At 41.5% G+C, this 18,614-nt stretch overlaps 1 protein-coding gene across 4 annotated transcripts in view; it reads right to left on the bottom strand.

Annotated features, from left to right (window-relative positions):
* Nucleotides 1-10,187: 10,187 nt before the first annotated feature.
* The window catches only part of AKAP12 (A-kinase anchoring protein 12), a 123,126-nt gene continuing 114,699 nt past the window's right edge, over nt 10,188-18,614 (bottom strand). For 3 of the 4 annotated variants that reach the window (XM_075924435.2, XM_075924438.2, XM_089777294.1), the window contains one exon: nt 10,188-14,273. The gene's annotated coding sequence lies outside the window, so the exon portion shown is untranslated. The remainder of the gene's footprint in view (nt 14,274-18,614) is intronic. The other variant, XM_075924436.2, reaches the window with a different exon arrangement.

Here is an 18,614-nt window from a genome sequence, read left to right as displayed (position 1 = left end):
TCAAAATAATGTCATGCTATGTCTTATTTATTACCTACTTTGAGAGCTGACTGTTTAAGTCTTTGTTAGAGGCTTCAGCTGAGACTGTGACTTTTCTGTAATTTAATCTTCACTGGTTCTGTGGTCGCTATCTGAAGCATACCCAAAGGAGGAAAGAACTCCTTACATACCAATAAGTGATGCATACAGATGTTTCTGGCTGTTCAAAACTATTCTGACGAGCTATCTGCTTCAATTGGGAGGAAAACTTGGCCATAATAAGGCGACAGAAAAAGAAGGGTTTTTTGTGTGTATCCATCAAAAAAGTTATTTTTAAATACCATGTTATTGTCTGAAACTGGATAGTGACATGGTTGAATTTCTTATTTTAATATGCTATTGCTACTGATTCATCTTTTTTCCCCCCTTCACCTCTGGTCAGGAACATTCCAGTCCACACAGGGTTACTAAAATATGGAATCATGGTGGCATAACTTACAGCACCTTGCTTGTACCCTGTAGCAAACACAGAACCTCCTGCCAATGAAAGGGATTTTTCAGCAATTATAAAATGACCACCTCTCCAAGTGAAAAGAGCTAGGTTCAACTAAGCTTTCTTCTGCCAGCAGTTATGTCTACACAGAGGGCTAGCTACACCACTTGGATGTGGATTTTTCAGTCCTGTGAGCACTGTACTTATGTTAACTTTAAGTGTAGGCTAGGCCAAAGAAATAACTGATGCCCGTGTACCTGGTACATGAATTAAAAAATAAAACACACCTATGGCCTAATTTCAGAAGTGCTGAGCACAACCAGCTCCAGTTGCAAACAATAGAAGCAGCAGATTATTTAACATTTCTAAAAGTTTAAATCACTGTGTACGGTACAAATAAAGAGCTTTTTATTACCTTTCTGTTATGTCTCTTTTTGGCCACAGACTTCTGTCGTCCCAAGAACTCTTCTAATTCTGCAAGGGAAGATACTTCATTGGAAAAAGCTAATTTTATGAACACTTCATGTACTAATAGTTTAATTATTGCTGCTGATGGTGCTTGCTGCATATAAACACAACAAATTACTACCCTGTTTTTAGAAAGTCTTCTGCTTTTCACTTCAACATTAATAGGAATTTAAATAGTGTTTAAGAGAAACTAATTGTTCTATGAAATGTGTTCTTATAAAAGTTATTTTAAAGTATCACAAAGTCCTCAGATTTATTTAAGAACACTCAACTCTTCACAACAGTTGACGTCTCACGAAGAAGCATCAGATTCACTATCACTTAGAAAATATTTTGCTACTGTCCAAATATAGAGTGCTAGTTATATACTTTTTTTCATTGCTTTCTGAACAGTTAAGTAGCTCTTTGTTGTTTGTCCTCAGCATAATTAACTCAAGACTCAATAGGACAAATATGCCACCATCATTAGGCACCTGATATAAAAAATGGGATTAAGGCTAAAAAGGGAATAGCTTTGGTAAAAATACTATAATTCTATTATTTAATAAAAGTTCTGTGAAATCAAAACATATTCCTAGATAATAATATACTTTTGGCCACTGCCAGAATATAGCAGGTGTGATCAGTTGAGTCTCTGGAATGTACCCCAGACAATAAAGTTACTTATTATTTTATATGTTTAATGATGGGCTATGTATAATAACTGTTACTGATAAAGGCAGTCAGTGTAAAAGTATTCCCAAATGTTAGTAGGGCTATAGTTCTACTAAGGCAATGTTCCCTGGTCTATGACTATATTGGCAAGATTGAGCGCAAATACTCTTTTAACGCAAGAGTTTTTGTGTTAGAGTATTTGAGTAAGAAAGTGTCTACACTGGCATGTGCCTTTGTGCAAAAGATGTGCTTTTGCGCACGAGCATCCATGCCAGTGTAGATGCGCTCTTGTGCAAGAAAGCTCCGGTGGCCATTTTAAACATCAGGCTTTCTTGCGCAAGAAATTGATGTTGCCTGTCTACACTGGCCTCTTGTGCAAAAACAGTTGCTCAAGAGGGCTTATCCTTGAGTGGGAGTGTCAGAGTATTTGCACAAGAAGCACTGATTTTATACATTAGAACGTCAGTGTTCTTGCGCAAGTACTCGCGGCCAGTGTAGACAAGTGGTAAGATTTTGTGCAAAAGCGCTGCTTTTGTGCAAAATCTTGCCAACGTAGACGTAGCCTAGGACTTTATTTCAAAATAACCCCCCTACGGTCAAATTTACAAGCAGAGCATCCACACTACCAAGTCTGTTATTTTGAAATAATGGGCTGATTAATTCAAAATCTGTACTCCTGCTTTTCATCAGGAATAATGCTAATTTTGAAATCATTATTTAAAAATAGCAGTAGTATGGATGCACTGATGCTGCTAATTCAAAATAATTGGACTCCAGAGGCCTTTCGCAGCTGCAGCTCTGACCACTCTGGCTACACCTGGCATCGCCGCTGCTCTCCACCTCCTGCGGAGCTCTAATAATCTCGGCAAGAGGAGATGGGCTTCTTGCACATGACTAGCTGTGCAAGCCCTGTACGAGAGACCACGACCCCAGGCACCAGTATGATTTTAGTTAGCTGGCTGTCCATTTATCATGGGTATGGCCAAGTTTCCTATGGTCCCATAAAGTTTGTTTATAGCCATCAGTCCTGGCTCTTCATGTTCTGTGCTATTATTCAGCTCTAAGGCCATGTCTACACTAGAAAACTATTTCAAAATGATTAAATTCAATTTAAGAACTCCCAGTTACTCCAAAATAGCTATAGTGTTTTAAATCTACATAATTTAAAAAAAAATGAATTATTGTAGAATAACTTTCAGGTATAGCCATGCACTAAGTAATTTACTTCTAGCTCCATCAGTATGTAATTTACACTCAAATTAGATCCTTTAAATTCACACTGGTTTATTGATGTGTCTGCCATTGCCTCTCAGTTGGTATGTCTACTTAATTCAATGAGTGTTCCATCTGAGGGGACACCCTGTGGCCTCAGTTTCTGTCTTTCTAGTTATGACTTGCATCACTGTAATCTCTAAGGCCAAATAATAGTGCTAGACACTGAAGATCCCTAATAGGGGGACATGTGTCTCTACCCAGGCCCTAAGCTGAGGCATGCTACTCAAATGTACTGGGGGAGCTTCTGCAAATATTATTGCTTCTCTATGGAAGAGTTATACGTGTATCCATAGAGTGTGCATGGCACCAAAAACCAAACATAAGCATGGCAATACAGAGTCAGATCAAAGGTCCATTTAGTGACAATAGCCTATCTTCTGACAGTGGTCAGTGCCAGGTGCCCCAGAGGCATGAACAGAACAGGTAATCATAAAGTGATTCATCCTCTTTTGCCTATTCCCATCTTCTGCAAAACAGAGGCTATGGACACCATTCTGGGTAATAGCTATTGATGGACCTATCCTCCATGAACTTAGCTGTTTTGTTTTTTTAAGTCTTGGCCTTCACAACATCCTGTGGCAGAGAGTTCCACAGGTCAACTTTCTTCCACCTGGCCAACTTTCTGGTTGGTACAGGATAACTAAATTTGTTCAACTATAAACTCATTCAAGCAATAACATCTGTAGATCTAGAAATTGTTCTTTTCCCTAATATTTCCTTGGTCTTTATGTTCCCTTGGAATTTTTTTTATGATTAAATAACATTTGTTCTTTATCTACCCACCACTAGTAGGAACCTGGTTCCTTCTTCCTGACTCTGTGTTATGTGAAAAAAATACTTCTACCTATTAATTTAATTTGGTTCTTGTCTTAAAACAAGGAGTAACTAACACTTCATTATTTACATTCTCCACACCAATCATGATTTTATAGACCTTTTTGTAGCTTTTAACAGTCTGTTTGGGTTTAAACTATCTTGAATGGTTTTGTGCCATCTGCAAATTTTGCCACCTTACTGTTTGCCCCATTCGCCAGATCATTTTTTAATAGGACTGGTCCCTGGTGGACAACATTATTTACCTCTTTCCATTTTGAAAACTGACTATTCCTACCCTTTAACCAGTTACCCATCCTTGAGAGAATCTTATTCCATGACAGCTTACTATAGCCACTGGATATAAACAATGGGGCTTAGTCTACACTGCAAGGTTTTTGCGCAAAAACCTGTGGAGCATCCACACCTCAAATGTGCTTTTGCACAAGTAAATCAACAGTAAAATGGCATAAAACCACCTTTTATGAAGCATAACTCCTTTTTGCACTATAGCTATTGCACAAAAAGGCAAGTGTGGACACTCCAGAGGCAAAAGCACAGGTGCTCTGATAGCCATTCAGCCATCGCTTTTCCGATGTGCTTTGAAGTGTGGACGTGCTCTTGTGCAAAAGGCTTCTTGCGCAAGAAGCATGTAGTGTAGACGTAGCCTGGAAGTTTGTCTTGTCCTCCAGATCACTATAGTCTTGCTCTCCTGAATTATAAGTAATGCATTCTAAATCCCCGACTCACCTTTCCCAATTTTAGAGGAGTGGGCTGTTCTCTACTGCCTTGGACTGGACAAAAAAGGAAACGAAATACTGCCATGCAGATCTGCTCATGTTTTGTATTCACTTTGTGCAGGTGTGACCGATTCTGCCAGGTGCAGGTGCAAAGAGGTGGAGAATCAGGTCCAGAGTGCTCAACCAATACTAACAGCAAGGCTTCTTTGCCAATATCAGCTGAGGTTTCACGAAACATAGATGAAAGCGGATTCAGATATGTAAATGTTATATATCATGCAGGTAGTGATACCTATAGTTAAAAGTTGCTCACCCTTTCCTATCATAGATATGGGTCTGTCATTTGACCTTGGGGACAATTCCTTCCCAGTCCCACATAAAATTAGTTAGCCTCTGAGCATGGGAGCAAGAACCAGGCAGTTATATACCTGAGAATGTTTGGTGCCACCTCAAAGCCCTCATTCACCCCGCTGTCCCATAGCCATCTGTGATGCTTCAGAGGATGGAGAGCGAAAACAAACAAAAAATCAAGAATACATTGGGGGAGAAAACACTAACTCTTCTGATGGTTAGAGACTTTGTTTCCAGGCATGGCAAGTTTATTTTGATTTGGTCATGTGTTAATATCGTTAGGTTAATTCCTTTTCATACACACTCCCCTTGTGTATCTGTCTGATGTATATATAGCAAGCAGTCATATTTCCTCTTAGCCTTTTTTGTTACTAAACAAGCCAAATGCTTCCATTTTCTTGAGACAGGCCTTCCATTCCCTTGATCATCCTAGTAGCTTGTCTGCACCAGTTCTACTTGCTTTTCTTAACACGAGTAACTAGAATCGTGCACAGTGGTATTCCAACTGAGGTCTGACAGTACCAGTGACACTAGCTCTAAAGGAAATGCCTCACTTAAAAAAATGTAGGAGTACATTTCCTTTCTACAGCTGTATAGCACTGGCAGTATGTCATCCTGTGATCAACCAACCATGGTTTTCCTCTCCTCTTCCATTGCTTCCAACTAACAAGCTCCCCTCAGCTCATAGAAAAAACTCTTCTTATTGGCCCCTAAGTGCATGAGCTTGCACTTTAGACCATTGAATTCAAACCCATTTCTGTTGCTCCAAAATCCTGCTCCCACCCTGTGTAGTGTCACCATGGCAGTTCTCTTCCCACAGAAGCCTTCAGAGCTACAGGCACAGGATTTGCCTTATGTTCAGGTTATATTTAAACTCAACTTTGTGTTGGTTTGCTTAGTACAAGTTTACCCTGCATTGTTCAATGTCTATTGTATAAACTTATTCATATAGGCAGCAGGAATTGATGTTTTATAGTACACACACCAGCTAAGGCACAAGGTAAGTCGTTGGACCAAATTCTCAGAGGGTGTGACATGGTGTAGCTCCAACCAAAGTCCCTAGTCATTACCAAACAGCATCATCCTACTATGGTAAAATGGTGTCTACTCATTGCCTGTTATGCTAGAAACTCGGAACATTGGCCTTTGAGAAGAAGTGGTTCAAGGTCCCAGTGTAATAGAATCCCATTTTCTGAGCAATTCAGTTTAATAATTAGGATGTTTCCTATTCAAAGGGTGAGTTTCTAGGCCTCGGGGCTCATACACTATGGTGATGAGGGCCATACAAGGACGGCTACGTCTAGACTACATCCCTTTTTCGTAAAAGGGATGTAAATTAGACGTATCGCAATTGCGATAAGGGATCTTTCGGAAAAGGCTTTATTTTCCGCAAGATCAGCGTCTAGACTGGCACTTTTCTTCGGCAAAGCTCCATGCCGGAAAAAAGCAGCAGCCATTTTTATTCTAATGAAGCGGGGGAGATTTAAATCCCCGCTTCATTAGCAATTGCGATATGTCTAATTTACATCCCTTTTACGAAAAAGGGATGTAGTCTAGATGTAGCTGGACATGTATAGACAACATAAGTAGTGAGGCCAAACACAGCACCTATTAACCAAATGTAAACCATGTCCTGATCAACACTGATTTTTTTAAACTAATTTTAAAACACACACATAAGAACGGCGATACTGGGTCAGACCAAAGGTCCATCTAGCCCAGTATCCTGGCTGCTGACCGTGGACAATACCAGATGCCCCAGAGGGAGGGATCACAACAGGTAATCGTCATATGATCCCTCCCCTGTCTCCCACCACCATAGAAACAGAGGCTAGGGACACCATTCCCATACATCCTGGCTAACAGATTCATCGAGGTTAGGTCCATCAATGGCAATCTAGCTCTTTTCCGAACCCTGTTAAAGTCCTAGTCTTCACTACATCCTCTAGCAAGGAGTTCCGCAGGTTGATTGTCCGAGTGAAGAAAAACTTTTTGTTTTAAACCTGCTGTGTGTTAATTTCATTTGGTGACCGATAGTTCTTATATTGTGGGAATAAGTAAAAAACTTTTCCTTATTTACTTTTACCACACCAGTCATGATTTTATAGATCTCTATCATATCCCCTCTTAGTCTACTCTTTTCTAAGCTGAAAAGTCCAAGTCTTTTTAATCTCTCTTCATATGAGACCCATTCCAAATCCCTAATAATTTTTGTTGCCCTTTTCTGAACCTTTTCCAATGCCAATATATCTTTTTTGAGATGAGGTGACACATACAAACAATCCTTGATTGTGCCTGCATGTTCTTCTCCAAAATGCAGTACTCTAGGTTTCAAAAATTAAATTGAGAGGAAGAGGCAAAACTAGTATCAACATAAGTAAGAGGATGCACACCTTGCAGTCATAAAATGGGAGGCTTATGAGATCTAGGGCCTGATTCTTCTTGTCTTAGCGTATATCTGTAAACACCTGGAAGATAAGGTGATAGAGAACAGCCAGCATGGATTGTAAAGAATCAATCATGTCAAACCAATCTGATAGCTTTCTTTGATAGGATAATGAGTCTTGTGGATAAGGTAGAAACAGTGGCGGTAGTATACCTAGACTTTAGTAAGGCATTTGATAAGGTCTGGCATGATATTTGTATCAATAAACTAAGCAAATACAACTTAGATGGGGCTACTATAAAGTGGGTGCATAACTGGCTGGATAACCGCTCTCAGAGTAGTTATTAACGGTTCACAATCCTACTGGAAAGGCATAACAAGTGGGGTTCCGCAGGGGTCTGTTTTGGGACCGGTTCTGTTCAATGTCTTCATCAATGATTTAGATATTGGCATAAAGAGTACGCTTATTAAGTTTGCAGATGATACAAAGCTGGGAGGGGTTGCAACTGCTTTGGAGAATAGAGTCATAATTCAAAATGATCTGGAAAAACTGGAGAAATGGTTTGAGGTAAATGGGATAAAGTTTAACAAGGACAAATGCTCCACTTAGGAAGGAACAATCAGTCTCACATATACAGAATGGGAAGTGACTGTCTAGGGAGGAGTACTGCAGAAAGGATCTAGGGATCATAGTGGATCACAAGCTAAATATGAGTCAACAGTATGATGCTGTTGCAAAAAAAGCCAACATGATTCTGGGATGCCACAACAGGAGTGTTGTGAGCAAGACCTGAGAAGTCATTCTTCCGCTCTACTCTGTGCTGGTTAGGCCTCAGTTGGAGTATTGTGTCCAGTTCTGGACACCACATTTCAAGAAAAATGTAGAAAAATTGGAGAAGGTCCAGAGAAGAGCAACAAGAATGATTAAAGGTCTAGAGAACATGACCAATGAAGAAAGACTGAAAGAATTGGGCTGGTTTAGTTTGGAAAGAAGACGACTAAGAGGGGACGTGATAGCGGTTTTCAGGTATCTAAAAGGGTGTCGGGTGTCACAAGGAGGAAGGAAAAAATTGTTCTCGTTAGCCTCTGAGGACAGGGCAAGCAGCAATGGGATTAAATTTCAGCAAGTGTAGTTTAGGTTGAACATTAGGAAAAGCTGTCAGGGTGGTGAAACACTGGCATAAGTTGCCTAGAGAGGTTGTAGAATCTTCATCTCCGGAGATATTTAAGAGCAGGTTAGATAGACATCTGTCAGGGACAGTCTAGATAGTACTGAGGTCCTGCCATGAGGGCAGGGGACTGGACTTGATGGCCTCTCAAAGTCCCTTTCAGTTCTAGTGTTATATAATCTACAATGCAACATTTCAAAATAACACTCGTTATTTTGAAATAACTTAAGTCCACGTCTACACAGCAGGTAGTTATTTTAAAAGAATGTAAAAATACTGTCAAGCTGGAGGACTCCTTACTCCAACTCCTTTAACCAATAGCCTACATCTACATGGCACTCTCTTGCGCAAGAACATATGCAAATGAGGCACGGCAACGAATACTGATCTGCCTCATTTGCATAGTTAATGAGCCACCATTTTGCACAAGGAGCAGTCTATACTGTTCCTTCTTGCGCAAAAACCCCCTGGCTAGGACTACACTGGCATGATTTTGCGCAAATACTTTAACGCAAGAGTTTTTGCGTTAAAGTATTTGCGCAAGAGAGTGTCTACACTGGCATGTGCCTTTCCGCAGAAGCATCCATGCCAGTGTAGACACTCTCTTGCGCAGGAAATTAACGTTGCCCGTCTACACTGGCCTCTTGCGCAAGAACAGTTGTGCAAGAGGGCTTATCCCTGAGCGGGAGCGGCAGAGTATTTGCACAACAAGCACGGATTTTCTACATTAGAACATCAGTTTCTTGCGCAAGTACTCGTGGCCAGTGTAGACAGGTGGCAACATTTTGCACAAAAGCGGCTGCTTTTGTGCAAAATCTTGCCAACGTAGAAATAGCCCCTCTTGTGCAAGAGCTTTTCTGCCTAAAAACAAACAATGGCTCGTGCGCAAGAGGTTTTTGCACAAGGAGCAGCGTAGACTGCTCCTTGTGCAAAATGGCAGCTCATTAAGTATACAAATGAGGCATGGCTATATTCATCACCGTGCCTCATTTGCATATTTCTTGCACAAGAGCGTGCCATGTAGATGTAGCCTCATTGTATGAGGAGTAAGGAAGTCAGAGGAAGAGTGCTCTATTTCAAAGTAAGTGCTGTGGAGACACTCCCTATTTTGAAATAAGTTACACCAGGACTACTTAATTTCGGAATTTCGGGGGCCACAATGACACTACAGCACATGCCACGGGCCGCAATTTAAGTGTGGTTGCATGTACATGCAAATATATATGCAAATAACTTTTCACACTGACAGACATGAATACAAAGATTAAGGCAAGACTACATTTAAGTAGCTACATTTAAGTCCGTTCTGTTGATATAATACAATGCAATATTTATCCGATTTCCACCCATATGACAGCACTTTTAATGAGCAATGACTGTCCAGGAATTTAACTACTAAAATGCGTATCAACAGAAGATCATTATATTGACTACTTTTTTGTTTTGGCTCCCACCCGTGGGCCACGTGTTGAGCCCTGCATAAATCCAAACCTCACTGTGGACTGCAAACGGGCCGCATGTAGCCCGTGGATTGAGTAGCCCTGAGCTACACAATTGACATAACTCAAAATAAGCTATGCAAATTGAACTAAGCCTTGCTGTGTAGATGCACCCTTACAAACACAACTAGAGTTTCTTTTTGAAATCAGTGTTGCTAGGATAATCTGAAAGAGAGACACAAGTAAATAAAATATTTTCCTCCCAACAGGTTATACATATATTGCAGCTTCAACGTAATGAAGATCAGAATGAGACAATGTTTTTCAAGAAGCAAAGGTTCTATTGTCTGGAGATTTATCATTGAACAGAGAAACCATTTGCAAGAAGTAGAAACTACAAAACACGTAGACACATGAGAATGAACTAGTGGTTGTACTTTATTTAGTCAGTGAAAATCTACCTTAAAAACAGAAAATAGAAAATCAATATTTTTAACCCAGTACATTGGATTAGAGGAAGCTGCAAGCTTGGAGTTTAAGCACAAGCTACAGTTTGCAGCCTGAGTATTTCAGGGGCCAAAGCAATACACTGGAACAAAGTCGTATCTGTATGTAGAGAGGTTTTTTGCACCATTTGGAAGGTCTTAATGGTGCTATATTGTATAGATGTCTGTTACAAGAAGAAACATTGATTATACAGTTAGCATGTTTGTTACATTGCTTAGGTAGGCCCAGGATTAATATAAAAAACAAGCAAGATTTAAGCACTTGCTTCTTAATTTCTACCAACAGACAATTTACAATTTGATAAAAGCTAGCTTTCTTTAAATGTGGTTTAGACAAGAAATAACTTTACATATTATTAACAGCTTTGGAACTACAAATATTAGACTCAGGATTACACAGGTCATGCTATTGTTTTGTTTTACCTGTTGCAATTATTGCAATATGGCTTAACATACATAAGTATATAATTTTGTACAAACGTAATGGATTTCACATTTGCATGGTGTTATAAAAAGCAAAATTAACACAAGCAACATAACCTCGGGGAAACAACAGCCTTCGTCAGAATTATATTTGTAGATTCATGGCCAAAAAATAAGGGGGAAACCCGTCACTAAGGAAAGGCAGACTAGATTGTTTGATATCACATTTCTCATTTAAACTGTTCTGTATTTTTTCTGTGAGTTAAGAAAAAAATGTTTATATCCTGCACTCATGAAAGTACTATAGCTAGTTGCACTGGTGACAATGCAGGTTAGTGTCATTTATAAACGGGCCAAAAATAAGGCCCTTCTTCAATGTTCTTTGTAGCATATTAACTTTTTAAATAGCTATAAAGGACACTTTTTTTCCTGCACATCCTCTCAGTCCCCATCTGTTAATTATATCAACCTCTCCTTTCAATGTTATTCACATAGAATGTGTGTGCACGCATGTGCATTGTGGCAGATAAATCAAAGTCCTCATAGGAGAGTGAAGATCCTAATTCATTTAAGTTCACTGTCGAAGTGGTTTGAAAAAATATTTATATGGAGCAGTGAGTCTCATATGCATGATTAACTTTCTGTGAGTGAAGTGAAAGAAAGAATTAAAAGGCTCTGGAGTTATTATTTAGGATTAAAAGATATCTCAGGTTAAATTTTTTACTGCAGCATCATATGCCTGTAATAATAGACTCCCAGTTCTATAGTTAAAACCTTCAGGGAAAAAAAAACGACTCAGAGAAATGTTAGTGGATAAATTAAAAGCATTTTTTACAGATTCCTTGGCTATGCACTTTGTGCTGCTACAGATAGAGTAGCAAGGGAGTTGGGGTGGGGGGGGAGGAGGATGGTAAAATGAAAAAAAGGGAAGAGTTATAAAACTGTATAAACAAAAATACATTCAACTCTCTATTTCCTTATGTACCTTAAAATGCTCAGATGATAGCTTTAACATTTCACGTAACTGGACATTTCTGCAGAAAGGACTTTATTCGTCTGTTTTATTAACTCTCGGGGTATGTCTAGACTGCACCCTTCTGCTGGCAAAGGGATGCAGATTAGGCAGGTCGAAATTGCTAATGAAGTGGGGATTTAAATATCCCGTGCTTCATTAGCATAAAAATGGCCGCTTTTTTCGGCACGGAGCTTTGTCGGAGAAAAGTGGTAGTCTAGAGGCTGATCTTTCGCTGAAGAAAGCCTTTTCCAATAGATCCCTTATGCCTCATAAAATGAGGTATTCCGGATCTATTGGAAAAGGCTTTCTTTAGCGAAAGATCAGCCTCTAGACTGCACTTTTCTCCGACAAAGCTCCATGCCGAAAAAAAAAGCGGTGGCCATTTTTATGCTAATGAAGCACAGGATATTTAAATCCCCACGTCATTAGCAATTTCCACCTGCCTAATATGCATCCCTCTGCCGGCAGAGGGGTGCAGTCTAGACATACCCTTGATGACTCATATTGTATGATATTTTGAGCATATTCCCACTGTATTTGGCATAAACAAGCAACACAATATTTGAAATTCTTGTTTAGCAATTACAGCACAAGCATCCTGTCACTTTTCAGCTAAAAACTAAGGTCATGTCTACACTAACACTTATGTCAGCAAAAGTTGTTGTTGGAGGGTGTGAAAAAATGCTACACTGAGTGACAAGTTTTGCTAGCTTTAAGTGCTTGTGTGCATAGTGCTATCCATGTCCTATCAACAAAGCTGCAGCTACTCATTGAGATGCTTTTATTATGCCAATGGGAGAAGTCTTTCCCATAGGCATAAAGTGGCTGCATAAGCAATCTTATAGCAGCACAGCTCTGTAGACATGACCATATTTTATCAGCAGATGCTGTGCAAGATAGTATACATTTTAGGAGAAACCCATATCTGCTTGTCAGAGGTGAATTAGTTGGCTAACATACTTTTTATGAGTAATAAGCTAAAAGTTGCAGAAATCCTCCACCAGATGGTGCAATCACAGTGTAATCAGTCACTTCTCTTTGCATACTGTCCAGCCTCAGAGTGAGAGGCACCTGTATAACAAGAACATTTGGGTACACTAGAAGGAAACAGTTCATTTTAAAATAAATTATAACATACTGATAGGATAATGAAGCTATTGGTCAACATCTTACTCAACCTGAATGGTGTCACGTTCACAGAGTGCAACATATAACTTTTAGAAACCAGATCAAAAAGTACAGCATGCTTTTTCTGAGCTTATATGGTCAAGTACAGAATACTTTTAAACATCTAATTATTGTTCAGTTATTTAATGTCAAGCCTGCGATTTTACACCTAAAAAAAAAAAATGGAGAAATATTTTGTTCCAGGTTTGCCAACTCTTAATTAAAACCAACAGAGCTAAGTATAGGCAAATATTTTATTTAAATCATTTTCAGAAATCACAATCTGCCAAATGTACATGAGCATAATGAAACACACTGTTCTAAAAAGAAGTGGGCACAAATATGGGGTGGACATAATCCAGTATCTATCAAAACATTTTTTTTCAAGAATGTCTCATTTCATGGCATGTGTGTGGCTCAAGGAGACAGGGAACAGTAAAATGCAAAAACAACAACAACAATCCTTTTCTTCCTAATGCTAAAATAGCCTTTTTTCAATTCGATTTAAGCACAATAATTTATTGAAATTGCCATTGCAAGGCTGCAATAGAATCTGAAATGCATATATTTGTAACTCTTTAGGACTTCTAGCTTCCACCGAGGTGGTTTCAGAAAAAATCAAACTGGAATAAAGTGAACTTTAAATGCTTTCAATACAATTTATAGTGTACTCCCTACAGAGGTAAATGCAAAATTAACTTCTGCCTAATAATTTACATTAGTAGGTTTCCAAATAAGAATTGTACTTTTTGACCATGAATGTTCTTTTATGGAAGCAGGAACAACTAGCACAATGTCTTAAATTTATCAGTTCTTATCTCCATCCACTAAGTGGAACACCTGCCTAAATTTAATGAAGATAATTTGTGGCCAGCTGTAGCTCTCTCAGTGCTTCACCATGGTCACATGCACTTAGTCTCATATATTGTGATGCAAATGTATATCATTTTGCATTTTCAAAAATCATAAGATGAAAAAATATACATTAAAATCAGAACTGGGTTTATGATATATATATATATATAAATACACAAAGAATTACACTCCAGTTTTGGAAGCATTTTAGTAGGGGGAAATCTGGAACAATAGAGACTGGGCATTGCCAATAGGCATTTAAATCAGACATCACTTTTTCATAATTTTATCAAACAAAAATAAGTCTTGAAAAGAGGAAATGTTAACATCCAAGAGTAGAGGGTGATGACTAAAGCTCCTGATGTTGTCTCAGGATTGTCAGCTGCTCTCAAGGAATAACACAGATATTGATGGTCTGTCTAGTCTCACAATTCAGAAACTTACATTGGTCTACAGACCAATCAGCAGATTCCACATTCTGCTCTTGCCTTCTTCATATTCTGGTATCTCCAAACGTAACACACACATTTAATGGAACTGCTGAAAAAAAAAAAAGCAAAGATATTAACAAAGTCTTATTAATCATAAATTACTCAATTTCTATTCTCTCTCAGAACTTCCTTAAGTGGGGAAGCTGTTTTTCAGGAGTGGTATTGGAGAGAGACCTCATCAACTCCAGTTTAAAAAGAAAAAGCTAACAACCTAAAATCCTGGGTGTGTAACACAGCATGGAAGTTTCCCTTTGCTCTTTCTGTGAATCTCCCAAAGTTGAAAATGGAATGGTGCTCCAACTCCTGCAGGCCTTTAGGACAGGGGTGGACAATAATTTTTTTGCCTAGGGGCTACTTCAAAAATTTGTAAGCAGCCCCGAGGCCAGGATGCTTCTGGCTTCCCCAACCACAGACCATGATTGGTCTGGGGGTGAGGGAGCCCCTTTGCCCCCACCTTCCCACTAAGCACCGTGCCCCCTGGCGATGGGAAGAGACTTCCTGTGCTCCCCACCCCAGGGCCTGGGAGCACACGAAGCTTCCTCCCGCCCTGCCAGGAGCACGCTGCACTTTTAAGTGTTGCATGCTCCTTGCAGGGCAGGGAAACTGGGCATGCTCCCTCCGCCCTCTCCCAGTCCCTAATTGCCACGCACTCCTTGCACGGCGGGGATAGGATGGAGGAAACTTTGCGTGCTCCTCCTGCCCTCAGGCCAATTAGGGTTTGGGAGCGCGAGAAGTCTCCTCCCATCCTGTGAGGAGCACACAATACTTCAAAGCGCCGTGTGCTCCTGGCAGGGTGGAGGAAACTCTGTGCGCCTCCCCCCACTCCCAGGGCTTAATTGGCCTGGGGGTGGGGGGAGTGGCAAGGCCTCTGCTCACCCTTTCGCCCCTTTTGCTCACCCTTGCCATAGGAGGTACACAGGAGTTGGGCTCTCTTCAGCATTTAAAAATAGACAAGGTTGGTGAAGTAACTGTCCTTTGTTAGACTAACTTCTGTTGGTGAAAGGCCAGCTTTTGAGCTTGCACAGAGCATGTCTTCAGATCCATGGAAGGAACTAGCAATCAAGGTGGTACAGATTAGGGATGACAGATGTCGCTTAATTTACTAATTGTTAACTGCATCAAATCTTATCAGTTATGATTATTCAACAGTTCCCAGGGTAGGACCAGTATCCAGAGCGTTCCTAGCTTCACTCCCAGGGAGCCTCTCCCAATCTACACTGCTGCCTCCCCATGCTCCCTGCACAGACTAGCTCCCACTTCCCCTTCCTTTGCTGCCTCTATCAAGAGTGGGGATTGCATGTAGTTATTTGGATCAACCAATAAGCTTAGACTTATTGGTTAATCATTTAAACGAACATATGCTAACATTCCTAGTAGAGATTATTTAGCATAAGGTGTTTGCATGCAAGAATGGCATACAGGATCTGACCAAAGGTCCATGTAGTCCAGTGTTCTGTCTTCTGACAGTGGCCAATGCCAGATGCCCCAGGGGCAATGAACGGAACAGAGAATCATCTTCCATCCCAGCTTCTGGTAAACAGAGGCTAGGGGACCATCCCCGCCCATCTTGGAGGGGCCGCTCTATGAACTTATCTGGTTCTTTTTGTAACTGTTATAACCTTGGGTCTTCACAACTGTACAATCTTCTTTACAGTCCTCCTTGAGCTCCAAGCTCTGGTCAGCCCACGCACAACATAATGGGTCATACCAAAGATCCATCTAGTCCAGTATCCTGTCTTCTGACAATGGCCACACACAACCTTTTTCTTTCTGAGGCCCTCCCAACATGCTACAAAAACCCACCTGTACCACAATAACTGCATATAAAAGCAATCAGGGCAGCTGCCTGGGACCCCATGCAACAGGGGCCCCTGCAAAGCTACACTACTCAGCCTTCGACTTCGGCCCCGGATTGTGGGGTCCTGGGTTCCAGCTTGATGTAGAGGGGCTTCCGCTTTCTGCCCTGAACCCAAGTAAGTATAATTCTGTCCCTATTTGGTGGATCCTCTTAAAACCTGCCTGCGACCCCCTACAGGGCCCCAGACACTTGGTTAAGAAATACTGTTCTACAACATCCTCAATACATGCACATTTCCCCCTGCAGAACTCCTTAAGATTAACAGAAACTGAGCACCTAAGGAAATCCAGGCAGAGGGGTAATGGGTAGCAGGAAATATGAGGGAGTAGCGGGACACAGAGGCACACCCTAAATCAGGGGTGGGCAATAATTTTTAATGGGAGGCCAATCCAAGAATTTGGAAGTGGTCGCGGGCCGCACTCTTCCATGATATTAATAGAGGAGGTACAGGATCTGGGATGGAGGTTGGGTGCAGAAGGCAGCTTGGGATAAGGGGGAGAGTTTGGGTGAAGGAGGCAGTTGTGACCTGGGGCACTGGACTAAGGTGCAGGGGGGGTTGGATTTTCACTTAGGACAGGAGGGGACTGCAATCTGGGGCAGAGAATTGGGGTGCCAGATCTGGGAGGGGAGATGGGTACAGGAGGGGGGCAGAGGATTTGGGTGTGTGGAGTGGGGGACAGAGGATTGGGGAAGGGAGGGACTGAGGCACCAGAGACAGGCTCTGGCCAGGAGGCTTACTAGCCAGCAGCTATTCCTGAATCAGCCTCCCTGCCTGCCCGTGTTCCCTCTAAATTGTGCAGCAGCACAGCTTTATAGGTGATTAATCAGCCCAGCGCAGTCAGTCAGATTCATGCAAGAGCCTCTGACTGGGTGGGGCTGATTAATCACCCATGAAAGTGTGCGGCTGGGCAGTTTAGAGGGAACACTGCTGCCTACCCTGCCCCTGCCCAGGCAGCAGCCATGTGCTCTGGAGCCCCTTGTGCTTCATGGCTGCCTGTTATTGAAACAGGATTGTGCTGGGGGCGGAGCAGCTTTAACTTGATGTTGAAAACAATGAAAATGTAGGGATCACTCTTGACATTTCTTCTACCCCCCTCTTTTGCCAGATTCTGTATTTAAAATACCTATTTAGGGCAGGCATGGGCAAGCTATGGCCCGCAGGCCAGATACAGCCCACCCAGCCACTGGATCTGGCCCGCAGATGCTGTGTGGAGCCCCAGGCAGGCTCCCTGGTTGCCTCACCCCACTTGTACACTGGCTGCGGGGTGGTTTTTCTTAAAAAACTGAGTCTGGAGGGAAGGAGCGGGGGAAGCTTTATGAGCTGCTCCTGAACCCAGCACAATCCTATTGGCTGGTGGGAAGCTGCCTGTTTCAACAGAGGTAACTGTTCCTTCTAAGCTGTGCAGCAGCAAAGCTTCACAGGTAATTAATCAGCATCCCTTCCCCCTCTCCCCCGCGAGGATGATTAATCACCTTTGAAGCTGTGCTGCCATGCAGCTTAGAGGGAACACTGGCTGCAGGTCTCATATTACCTAAGATAGTTGCTGGAATAGTCCACTATTCACCAATGAGCAAAGACTGAAAACAAGAGGAGCAAACTCTCATTGTACAACCCGGGTGGTGGGGAGAAGGAGGCTGGTGACCACAGCTCACTCAAAGCAGAAAGGAGAATAGCAGCTCTCTCTCTCTCTCCCCATTTAGAAGGGAAACAATGCTGTGCTGTACCTGAAGAGTTGATTTTCTATGGTGCTAAGTATCCCCATCTCCAACTGCCACTGAAGAGAAATGGCAGGTAAAGGATAATACAGAAGCAAGTGGAGTATAAATGAAATTGACTAGTTCAGCTGCTCAGCTTCACATCTCACCCAAAAGATTAACTGTTTCTGCCAAATAAAAGTGGCCTCATTTTCAGAGGTACAGGTTGTCTTGTTGACAATAAAAGCTGTGAGTACTCAACAACTTTGAAAACAAAGCTCCTTATTTAAGTTTCTAGACAGTAACATAATGGCCAAAATAAGTCCGACCAATGGCCTGTCAGCAATCCATCCCCTGTTGCTCACTCACAGCTTCTGGAAATTAGAGAAAGAGAACACCCAGAGCATCAGGCCTGGTCAAAGAGTTTGCAGGGCCCAGGGCAGTTGGCTGTGCCACATGGCTAGGTGATTCCCTCAACCATGCTGACTAATCTTTTTTGAACTACATTATAGTTTTATTCTTATTCACTTCCACACCATTGACAGTTTTCTAGAACATAAAAATGGCCAACTCAAACCAAAGGTCATTCTAAGCCCAGTAACTTGTCTTCTGACACTGACCAGTGCCAGGTGCCCCTGAGAGAATGAACAGAACAGGTAATCAATTGATCTCTCCCCTGTTGACCATTTAAAGCTTCTGACAAACTACCCATTCTGGCTATAGGAGTGGCCTGAGGCCGGCTGTGGCAGCTGGCGTCCTAGGCAGAAGGCGCTATCGGCGCCCATGCCTGAACAGCCGTCAATGACCATGACGTAATCACAGGGCGTGGTGTCATCA

Source organism: Pelodiscus sinensis, chromosome 3 (assembly GCF_052426305.1).
Source record: "Pelodiscus sinensis isolate ZL-2025 chromosome 3, ASM5242630v1, whole genome shotgun sequence".
Lineage (NCBI taxonomy): Eukaryota > Metazoa > Chordata > Testudines > Trionychidae > Pelodiscus > Pelodiscus sinensis.
This window is presented reverse-complemented; position numbering and strand designations above follow the sequence as displayed.